We start from the raw sequence: 12,871 nt of genomic DNA, 5'->3' as shown, positions 1-12,871 counted from the left end.
TTCTGGGAAGAAATCCAAAAAGTACATTTCATAAGAGGGCTATTTTCTCAAATCATAACCTTAGATATTCCAGAAAAGGAATATTAATCAAAGATACATCCTTTAAAAAATACTTTAAAAGAATTGAGCTGCACAAATGTGGTAACATGGAAGGTTTTCCTCATTGAATGGTGGGTAAATGTTCTACAGAGCAGAGTCATTCTGGGGGAAATGCAATTTAGTAAGAGAATTTTCTTCCAATACATTATTGACTGTCAGCACAGACAGGCTGGACTAGGACACTTTGTCTCAAGGCTTTAGTCCTAGTTGTGCTATAGAGCAAGCTACTGAAGGAGGACAAAACATCTGACCCCTCTCCCCAACCCCCTTTCTTAGCTAATCCCTCCACAAAGCACTTTCACATTTATTATCTTAATAAACTGAGAATACATAATAAAATTAAAAATCTTGGAAGAGAGGTTTTTAACAAATTATAAAAAAAAGAAAACTTTGGAAGGTAGATATTAGTATCCCCAGTCTACTGATGAGAATTACTTTTGGATGAGTTAAGTGGTTTCTCAAAGTCACACAGCTAATGGCAAGCACAGGAGTAGAACTTAAGTCTCATTTCCAAGCAGTGTTTTACCATTACCTTATCTTTGTAACTAACTCACACATCCATCCATCCATTCATTAAACCTTATTAAACCTACTATATTCTAGGAATTATGCCAGGAGATAGAAACACAAGGATGAATTAGACATAATCCTTGCACCCCCAGGGAGTTCACCATCTTACCAGGAAGAAGACGTACGACTAAATATAAACTGTGTGTCACTGGTTCTTACCCACGGGTACAATTTTAAGAACCAAGTGCGTTGCAAAAACATCTCCCCAAATCATCAAGTATTTCTAAGACCCTCACAAGTCTCATGAATAAATGTTTTTTGGGGGGGTGCTTCATTGGGTCTTGGTTGCTGTGCGAGGGCTTTCTCTAATTGTGGCGAGCGCGGGCTACTCTTCGTTGTGGTGCGTGGGCTTCTCAATGCAGTGACTTCTCTTGTTGTAGAGATCAGGTCCTAGGCATGAGGGCTTCAGTAGTTGTAGCACGTGGGCTCAGTAGTTGTGGCTCGCGGGCTCTAGAGCGCAGGCTCAGTAGTCGTGGCACAGGGGCTTAGTTGCTCCCCGGCATGTGGGATCTTCCTGGACCAGGGATCAAACCCGTGTCCCCTGCATTGGCAAGAGGATTCTTAACCACTGCACCACCAGGGAAGCCCCTCATGAATAAAGTTTATTAGCTCCTGCAGATTTGAGAAATAGTGACCAATGGTCTATAAGGATATAAAGATATTGCTGGACGTGCATAGTATTGACCTCCATGGTTATCGTTATTTTTTTAAAAAAAATTGAATTAGTTGCTAACTAATTTTACCTAAAAATATCGATTTTGAGCTTCCTTATAAATGTAGAGATCCAGACCCCACATTCTCATGCAGCAGTGATAGGCTAGACCCGCACCGTAGTTGTCCCTGATTGACAAGGTAATCGCTCTCCAGTTTACCAAGGACCCACCTATCTCAGTTCACTGACCTAACCTACTTTAGCATTTACTTTACCTGCCTGACCATCAGCCAAAGTTTCCTCTCCTCCAGCCTTGACCTTCTCAACTGGTTACTGCTATATTAAAGTCTAAAAACTCTTAGTGAGTCCACAAGAGTCCCACAAGGGAATTCTTCTGCAGGAGACTCTGGGGAAGATGCTGTGGTCAAACGGAGAGAACAGGTTCATTTTTGTGCCATGCTCTCTAGGAGGGATACGAAACACCACTGTTTCTGCAGAAAACCATCTTCCAATTTTGTACTGCCATTCTCTCAGATTCATATATAGGTCCATGGAGAACTGAGTGGAAGTGTGTATCAGTCAGGGTCCAGTAGGAAAATAGCAGCCATCTTAGTGATTTTAACAGAATTTATAATAGGGAATTGGTCAAACAGGTATTGGAGGACCAAAAAGCAAAAGGGCACACCAAGGTAACATAGAGTAGTAACTGCCGAAAACAGCCATCGTCCATAACCAGGGGAATAAACAAGAAAGGTTGAGATTTTTACAACCTAGGAGCTTGGAAGAGACCCTCAAAGCTGGGATTCGACCTTTGATGAGGGGTGCCGCCCCAATGCCCCTGGCACCTCTGGGGGCGACTGGTAATCAGATGCACCCGGTGAGATGCTATTACATAGACACAGAATAGAGAGCAAACTGGAACAACCTTCCTTGTCTAGTTTTGCATCCCCATCTCCTTCTAGTGCTTTCTATTGGCAGAGCAGAATCCCAGCCCCAGCGTCAGGAAGAGTACAGAACACAGATTCGGAGGTGAGGAATAAGAGCTAAGAATCAGCATACAGACACCAGGTCAAAATAACCTGCTTTGTAACAGCGGAGAATGTGTTATAGGACAGCTTGTTATCCTTGGCTTTTCTGCCCTCAAGTTGAGTTTTCTCCCAGAACGGTCCGCAGTCCCTTATCCAAACACATTTCTGGAAGATCCGCCCGTCCAAAAGGGTTATCAGACATTCTGACTCCCAGAGTATGAACAGCGAAATCTCAGGTTGGAGAGCTTGCTACACAAATAATTATGTGCAATTAATATTGGTCAAAGGTATCTACAGCATGCAGCAGTGAAAAAAAAAAAATCAAGGAAGAGGTGACATTTGACTAGCATCTTGAAGGACAGTTAGGGAGTTACCAGGAGAACAGAGAAGAGTCTTGTGGATAAATGAAGCAACCTCACCTCCTTCTACCCTCCCCTCCTCTACTCCTCATCTCCCTCTATATCCTCCAAAAAGGATGTATTGCTGTGCTGCTGCCTATAGCCATCAAGCTGGGTTGCACTGCCCTGCCTGTGCACATGCCTGGAATGCTCTCCCAGACTCTCCCTTGTCTGCCTCTTCATCCTCTTTTAAAACCCCACTTACATGTCACCTCCTCAAGGAATCTGTCTTGAGCCCACAGGGAAAACGAATCACGCCTCTTTGGGGCTGTTTCTATGGCTTCCATTGTTATATTTATCACGCACATCAAAATCATTTGCTTTAATTCTATCTTCGCTGACAGAGAATGGATTTTTTTGAGGAAAGACTATACGTTTTCATTTTTAATATCTCGTATGCTTGATAATGGTATTGTTTATAGTGGCAATGGTTTTGATACAGCTTAAAAATCTGATTAATTATGGCACATCCTAAGGATAGAACACTATATAGCTTTAAAATATATTGAATCTGACTGATACAGAATGAAGAACCAGCGTCCAGAAGAGTGGGTATGGCATGTTCCTGTTGTAATTATTATATATATATATATATATATTTTTTTTTTTTCACTGTATACTTGATATACTTCTGGGGAAACACACAAGAAAACTTCTTAGTGGCTGCCCCTGGAGATGGAGTCAGCAGGACTAGTGACTTAGAATAAGAGGGAAACTTGCTTCATTCTATATCCTTTAGTAGCATTTGACTTTTAAAAAATATGGATTTAGTCATTTTTTAATAGAAGAAAAAGAGTGGGAAAAAATTCACCAATCTGATGGATAAAAATTTACTCTTTGTTTGACTTTGTACTTCCCCAATAAAAAGTGAGGTTGAATACTTTTTTTCCTATATTTCATGATCACTTGCATTCCCTCTTCTAAGAAATGCCTATTCATATCCTTTGCCCACTTAAAAAAAAATTGGGTTAACTTCCTTATTTTTAGTGGCTCTTTGAATACAGGATATATTAATCCCTGTCATATATATTGTGAATATTTTTCCTAGTCAATTTTTTTATATTGCCTTTAATGAGTTCTGCATTCAGAACTTGTTTTATATATATATATATATATAAAATTCACATACACATATGTAAACTTGCTAAATATATTTATTATATGTATATGTAAATAATTCCTTTTAAAAATAGTTTCTCCTCTTGCTTAGGAAGGCCTCCCTCAACCAGAAGTTATAAGAATGTTATTTTTAACATTTAGATCTTTAATCCATCTAGAATTTATTTATTTTTAATTATATGACCCAATCATTTTCTTCCAAGTGGATAGTGTCATTTTTTTAAAGCCTCCCCCCCCCAATGAATTGAAATGCCAACTATCATGTATCAAATTTCCATGTGTGCTAGAGAGCCTTATTTTACTCCCTCAGATTCATTCTCTGCCCAGCCCTGCATCCTAGGAAGCTGACCCATAGGATCCACATCACCCAGGCCCCTTTGCTTCCTGACTTTAAATCAGCTTTGACCTATAGGGGGAACTGGTAGGAGCTCAGAGGTCATAAGGAGAGAGAGGTTAGAGTATTTCTTCCCCATCCTTCCTTGCTTTGTCACCAAAGTGACTCAACCTCACTGCTGGTCCCCTTACCCTGACTACACCTGTATAAATAGATACTCTTCTAAATTCTGGTTTTAGTCTCATTTGAGTGTTTCTTCTGTTTTTAGACACTGTCTTTTCTTGCACCTATTTTATACAGTTTGATTATGGCAGTTTGAGTATGTTTTAACATGTACCCAATTTATTATCTGACTGAAATACTCTTCTACTCTTATTCTCCAGTATTCTTCTATGTTTTCAATACTCTTGGTAATTTTAACATGTTAGCTTTTCCACATGAGATAAAGTAATCTGGTCAGTTCAAAAAAATTGTACCTATGATTAAAACGTACTGAGTTTGGATGTCAGTTGGGTAGTGATCATCAGTCTTATGATGTGGGGTTTCCCACCACTGAACAGGGTACTGCTCCAGATGTTCAAATGCCTATTACAAACCTCAACTCAATATACACAAAACTAATCACTGCCTTTTCAAAAGTCTGTTTGTATTTTTAATTCACTCACACTTAATGGTATTCACACTATTGCACATGCTTAAACCTAATGTCATTTTTCACTCACTCTTTCTTACACCCAATGGTTGCCAAGTCCTGCTCATACTAACTGGAAAATATCTATCAAATCCTTTCCTCAACCATCTCAAAAATGCAGAACCAAGTTCTCATCATTGCTTGAATGAACTGTCATTTATGTCCCTTAATTGGCCTCCAATCTCCAACCCTCCTTAAACCTATTTCTCACACTGCCTCCAGAATTAGAGTTCTATAATACAGATGTGAAAATGTCATTCTTCTGCTGAAAATTTTCAATGGTTCCAATGTCATGAAGTCAAACATTTCATATTCTTGCCCCAATTTATCTTTCTGGTTCCTTTTTCTTCAATTCACCACCCCCTTCCAAAACATACACATACACACATACACACACACACACACACACACACACACACACACACACACACACACACCATGCTCTAACCACATAGGTCTACTTGTAGTTTCCCAGACATCCTGCTTCGTGCCTTTGAAAATGCTGTATTCCTGCACTGCCCAATATGGTGGTCACTAGCCACATGTGACTACAGAGCACGTGAAACATGGCTAGTCTAAACTGAGATGTACTATACATGTAAAATGGACACTGGGGGAATCCCCTGGCAGTTCAGTAGTCAGGACTCATTCCACACTTCCACTGCAGGGGCCTCGATTTGATCCCCGGTCAGAGAAGATCCTGCAAGCTGCATGGCATGGTTAAAAAAAAAATAAAATGCACACTGGATTTCAAATGTTTTGTACCAAAAGGTAATGGCAAATATCTCATTAATAATATTTTATTAAAAACTATTATATATTGATAATATAGTGGAAAATAGGGTGGCACTAATAATTTATTGGATATCCTGGGTTAAGATGTATTATTAAAATTAATTTTATCTGTTTCTTTTTACTTTCTTAATGTGGCTATGCATTGTTTTCTGTTGGACAGCACTGCACTGCTCTGTTTTTCTCCTTCCGATAAAATCTTCTTTGTGCTTAAAATCCTACTTCAGATGCCACCTTCTTTGTGAAGTCTTCCCAGGTCCCCCACTCTAGGGAAAATTAATGATTTCTACCTATGTCCCCTAACCACTTTGTCCATACCTCTATCACAGCACTGACCTCATTATAATGTGACTGTTTACATGTTTGTCTTTACCATTTAAAAAAATCTTTGTATCATTTGTTTCCTTCCTCTCCAAATAGGCTTAGTGCTCAATTTGTGCTTGTTAACTTGGAGGAATAAATAGTTCTCTCAAAAACTGACACTAAGGATCATCACTAAAAAGAATCACAAGATTTACCCTTAAGCTTAGTGCACACAAGTCAGGAAAGGAAAATATTTTATATAATTCCAATAAGAGAAAGTTTTTGGTTTGTCGGGAAACCAAACATTTTCCCAGCACTAACTTTAGGAGGGATTTATTGCCTGAAACCTTATATGAGACACTGAACCACATAGTACATCAGGTCTTTAATCAGGGGTCTACAGATAATACAGAAAAATTCCTTATATGGTTGTTTCTTATATCAACCAATGCTACAAGAAGACAACATAATATTATAGCTCTGCAGAAAGCAAGCATTTACAGACTGGAGTAAGATGGTCCAAATTGAGTTCTCTGGTGATCTCACTTGATGAAAAGAAAGAATCCAGAGAATACAGCTGGGTTTTTAAAAATCCACTCTGACAATCTTTGTCTTTTACTTGGAATGTGAATTATAATTTATTAAAATTATTGATATTGTTGGGTTCAAATTTCTCATCATACGCTTTGTTTTCCATTTGTGCTATTTGTTTTTGTTCCTTTATTACTCAGCTTTCTTCTCTTGAATTAAACAAGTATTTTTATTATTCCATTTTTCTCCTATTTAGCTTTTTAGTTATATAGTCTTTCATCTTTCCTTTAGTGATTATCCCATTAACAGAGAAAACTTTAATTGTTTTTATTTTATTTATTTATTTTTTATTTATTTATTTTTTTGCAGTACGTGGGCCTCTCACTGTTGTGGCCTCTCCCATTGCGGAGCACAGGCTCTGGACACACAGGCTCAGTGGCCATGGCTCACGGGCCCAGCCGCTCCGCCGCATGTGGGATCTTCCCAGACCGGGGCACGAACCCGTGTCCCCTGCATCAGCAGGCAGATTCCTAACCACTGTACCACCAGGGAAGCCCAATTGTTTTTAAATATATGTTGTTGAAAAGAGAAAATATTTAAACACAAAGGACATAGAGAAATTCAGAGAAAGGGAATTGGAAAAGACAGAAATACACAGTAACCAGAAGAAAGCTGGTGCAGCTATATTAATATCATATAAAAATGATTTTAGGACAAAAATGTTACATAATGACAAAGAAACAATTCTCTTAAAGATATAACAATCCTGAACATGTCAGTTAACAACATGGTCAAAACTTATGTTTAAAATATGGACAAAATTAAAAGAAATTTATAAATCCTTAATCAGCAACCTTCTCTCAGCAATTTACAGATAAAGCAAACCCAAAGTAGTAAGAATATCAAGAATTTAAACAAAATAATGATGAAGCTTGGTCTAATGGGAATATATGTATAAATCCTGAGCAAAGTATTTATAAAATCTGATGTTATAGTAAGTCACAAAGCAAATCTCAATACTACCCCCAAAATTAGCAAAATACTCACCACATGGCCTACTCACAAGTCACTAAAAATAGAACATATGAACAAAACAATAACTTCTCGAAATACCCACATTTAGAAAAGTTAAACTGTAGTTGTAGGATTTCTGTGGATCAAGAAGTAAGCCAGGGGCAGAGACTGGGAGCAGCCGGAGCGTAGGGTGTGGAACCCTCAAGTCAGTGCCCAGCATTCGGAGTCCGAAAGTTGGAGCCGAGGCCTGGAGCCGTGTGGCTGACAGGGTCTTGGTGCTCCAGCTGGGTGACAGGCCTGTGCTCTGAGGTGGGAGAGCCAAGTTCAGGACATTGGTCCACCAGAGACCTCCCAGCTCCATGTATTATCAAAAGGTGAAAGCTCTCCCAGAGATCTCCATCTCAATGCTAAAACCCAGCTCCACTCAACAACCAGCAAGCTACAGTGCTGGGCACCCTATGCCAAACAACTAGCAAGACAGGAACACAACTCCACCCGTTAGCAGAGAGGCTGCATAAAATCATAATGTCAAAGACACCCCAAAACACACCAGCAGACATGGTCCTGCCACCAGAAAGATAAGATCCAGCCTCATCCACCAGAACACAGGCACAAGTCCCCTCCAACAGGAAGCCTACCCAACCCACTGAACCAACCTTAGTCACTTGGGGCAGAGACCAAAAACAACAGGACCTACGAACCTGCAGCCTGCGAAAGGGAGACCTCAAACACAGTAAGTTAAGCAAAATGAGAAGACAGAGAAATACAGAGCAGATGAAGGAGCAAGGCAAAAACCCATCAGACCAAACAAATGAAGAGGAAATAGGCAGTCTACCTGAAAAAGAATTCAGAGTAATGATAGTAAAGATGATCAAAAATCTTGGAAAAAGAATAGAGAAAATACAAGAAATGTTTAACAAGGATCTACAAGAACTAAAGAGCAAACAAACAATGATGAATAACACAATAAATGAAATTTAAAATTCTCTAGAAGGTATCAATAGCAGAATAACTGAGGCAGAAGAACGGATAAGTGACCTGGAAGATAAGAGAGTGGAAATAACTACTGCAGAGCAGAATAACAAAAAAGAATGGAAAGAATTGAGGACACTCTCAGAGACCTCTGGGACAACATTAAATGCACCAACATTCAAATTATAGGGGACCCAGAACAAGAAGAGAAAAAAAAAAGGTACTGAGAAAATATTTGAAGAGATTATAGTTGAAAAATTCCCTAAAATGGGAAAGGAAACAGTCAATCAAGTCCAGGAAGCACCGAGAGTCCCATACAGGATAAATCCAAGGAGAAACACACCAAGACACATAATCAACTATCAAAAATTAAATACAAAGAAAAAATATTACAAGCAGCAGGGAAAAAACAACAAATAACATACAAGGGACTCTCCATAAGGTTAACAGCTGATCTTTCAGCAGAAACGCTGCAAGCCAGAAGGGAGTGGCAGGACATACTTAAAGTGATGAAAGGGAAAAACCTACAACCAAGATTACTCAACCCAGCAAGGATCTCACTCAGATTTGACAGAGAAATTAAAACCTTTACAGACAAGCAAAATCTAAAAGAATTCAGCACCACCAAACCAGCTTTACAACAAATGCTAAAGGAACTTCTCTAGGCAGGAAACACAAGAGAAGGAAAAGACCTACAACAAGAAACCAAAACAATTAAGAAAATGGTAATAGGAACATACATATCAATAATTACCTTAAATGTAAATGGATAAAATGCTCCAACCAAAAGACATAGACTGGCTGAATGGATACAAAAATAAGACATGTATATATGCTGTCTACAAGAGTCCCACTTCAGACCTAGGGACACATATAGACTGAAAGTGAGGGGATGGAAAAAGATATTCCATGCAAATGGAAATCAAAAGAAAGCTGGAGTAGTAATTCTCATATCATGCAAAACAGACTTTAAAATGAAAACTATTACAAGAGACAAGGAAGGACACTATATAATGATCAAGGGATCAACCCAGGAAGAAGATAAAACAATTGTAAATATTTATGCACCCAACACAGGAGCACCTCAATACATAAGGCAAATGCTAACAGCCATAAGAGGGGAAGCCGACAGTAACACAATCATAGTAGGGGACTTTAACACCCCACTTTTACCAATGGACAGATCATCCAAAATGAAAATACATAAGGAAACACAAGCTTTAAATGATACGATAAACAAGATGGACTTAATTTATATTTATAGGACATTCCATCCAAAAAAAAACCGAATACACTTTCTTCTCAATTGCTCATGGAACATTCCCCAGGACAGATCATATCTTGGGTCACAAATCAAGCCTTGGTAAATTTAAGAAAATTGAAATCATATCAAGTATTATTTCTGACCACAACGCTATGAGACTAGTTATCAATTACAGGAAAACACCTGTAAAAAAAAAAACACGTGGAAGCTAAATAATACACTACTTAATAACCAAGAGATCACTGAAGAAATCAAAGCGGAAGTCAAAAAATACCTAGAAACAAATGACAATGAAAACATGACAACCCAAAACCTATGGGATGCAGCAAAAGCAGTTCTAAGAGGGACGTTTATAGCAATACCTACCTCAAGAAACAAGAAACATCTCAAATAAACAACCTAACCTTACACCTAAAGCAATTAGAGAAAGAAGAACAAAAGTTAGTGGAAAGAAATCATAAAGATCAGATCAGAAATAAATGAAAAAGAAATGAAGAAAACAATAGCAAAGATCAACAAAACTAAAAGCTGGTTCTTTGAGAAGATAAACAAAATTAATAAACCATTAGTAAGACTCATCAAGAAAAAAAGAGAGGACTCAAATCAACAGAATTAGAAATGCAAAAGGAGTAGTAACAACTGACACTGCAGAAATACAAAGGCTCATGAGAGATTACTACAAGCAACTCTATGCCAATAAAATGGACAACCTGGAAGAAATGGACAAATTCTTAGAAAAGCACCAGCTTCCTAGACTGAACCAGGAAGAAACAGAAAATATAAACAGACCAATCATAGGCACTGAAATTGAGACTGTGATTAAAAATCTTCCAACAAACAAAAGCCCAGGACCAGATGGCTTCACAGGCCAATTCTATCAAACATTTAGAGAAGAGCTAACATCTATCCTTCTCAAACTCTTCCAAAATATAGCAGAGGGAGGAACACTCCCAAACTCATTCTACGAGGTTACCATCACTCTGATACCAAAAGCAGACAAAGATGTCACAAAGAAAGAAAACCACAGGCCAATATCACTGATGAACATAGATGCAAAAATCCTCAACAAAATACTAGCAAACAGAATCCCACAACACATTAAAAGGATCATACACGATGGTCAAGTGGGGTTTAACCCAGGAATGCAAGGATTCTTCAATATACACAAATCAATCAATGTGATAAACCATATTAACAAATTGAAGGAGAAAAACCATATGATCATCTCAATAGATGCAGAAAAAGCTTTTGACAATATTCAACACCTATTTATGATAAAAACCCTCCAGAAAGCAGGCAAAAAAAAAGGCACAAATATATTAGGAATAAAAAAAGGGATTCAGTATTCAGTAGAGTCTTTTTTTCTAACCATATGTATTAGTTTTAACCCTTTTTGGTCATAAAGGATCAAAAACCCAACATAAACTGACTTAAATAAATATTGAGTTTATTGGCTCATATTAAAGTCCAGAGATAGGCATGGCTTTAGTTAGAGACTCATCAAGGGTTTAAATTATATTACCATGACCCAAATTCAATCCCATTTCTCTGTCTCTCAATTCTACTCTCCTCCATGTTAGTGTCTTTATTATCAAACACACTCTCCCCTCATACGGCAACACAGCTAGACCCAGTAGCCTCATAACTATATTCAGGAGCAAAAGGGGAAGGATCCCCTTCCCAGTGTCTCAGTAGATATATTATTGCATTTTATTGGCTCTGATTGTCTCATGAGCCCATCCCTAATCCAGTAACTGTAGCCCAGGGAATGAGCTGCTCTGATTGGCTGAGCTGGAATCACATATCTCTGCTGCAGTAGGCAGCACGATGGGTAGTACAGCAACCAAAATCAAGGTGCAGTTAGAGAAGCATGGTGAATGGCTGTGCTAGGGCAAAAAAAAAAAAAAAAAAAAAAACCCAGATGTGAACTATACCACGACTTCAGGTGCTATTTTAAATGGGACTCCAACCCTATTAGTTCACCAAGATGAATTAATTGCCCAATAATCCCTTCATATAACAAAAAATTTAATCTGTTGCATGCAATGATTAAATACTATCCAGTGCACCTGAATGCTACAGGCCATTCGCCAGAATTGACTATTCAGATTTGGGCAAATTTGGTACTGATTTGTTCTTTCTGACAGATATTAGCCAACAGATTCAACAACTTCTCAGCATCCATTCCTAAATCACTTGGCTCCTTTCAGGTAGGTTTTTATCAACTGAGTATCTTGTCTTAAAAATACCCCAATGCTCTGTATAAAGTTTGTTCTTTATTCTTTTATTTAAGAAATATTTATTGAGTGCTGACTAGCCATTTCATTTACTGCAAGGGAAATGAGCAAACAACAAAGACTCCTATCCCTGCCCTCATGGAGTTGACAGTAGTGAGCCTAAGGGTAGAAAAACATTTCAACTACTACACTGAATTATAATGGTTCAGGAACATGAGTTAATTTTATATCCCTTTTAAAGGATTTTGCACTGCAGATTTCACAGGCCATTGATCTGGCCAAGCAAGTAGAATATTTTGCTCTTGTGGAAATGGGCACTGGGGAATGTATCACTATCATTTAGATGGGGCTTTGAGGTGAAAGGACAAGAGAAACTGGAACAGTTTGTCCAGCCTGTCATCTAGACCCCATTCCCTGCCCAACTACAACCTGGCAGACTTTTAAGGGTCGGGGGTTTGGAGGAAGGGAGCAGAGTGTAACAAAAGAAAGGAACAGAAACATAAAAAGAGGAAGAGAAAATTAGGAAAGAGTTGGGGGGTGGGGAGAAGAACAATGATACAGGTTGAGTTGTGCCTTCCAGAGCACAAATAAATATTTGTCCATTAATTGTTGTCAGCACTTATTTACAATTCTGGGAAACATGCCTTCTCTGAATGATTCAGTGACTTTATTTCAAGTGATCTTCAAGACTTTGAACAAACCCACTATTGACTGAAAACCCAGAAAACTAATTTTATACCATACTGACTTAATTATGGCGAAGAATAACTGATTTCATATAAAATTTCATGTTATATTCATCTCCTACCTCTTAGCTACAAGAGTTCAGTTTAGATTTCACTTACATACTTGGCTAACAAGAAAATG

The sequence above is a fragment of the Kogia breviceps genome, chromosome 12 (genome assembly GCF_026419965.1).
Source record: "Kogia breviceps isolate mKogBre1 chromosome 12, mKogBre1 haplotype 1, whole genome shotgun sequence".
NCBI lineage: Eukaryota > Metazoa > Chordata > Mammalia > Artiodactyla > Physeteridae > Kogia > Kogia breviceps.
This window is presented reverse-complemented; position numbering follows the sequence as displayed.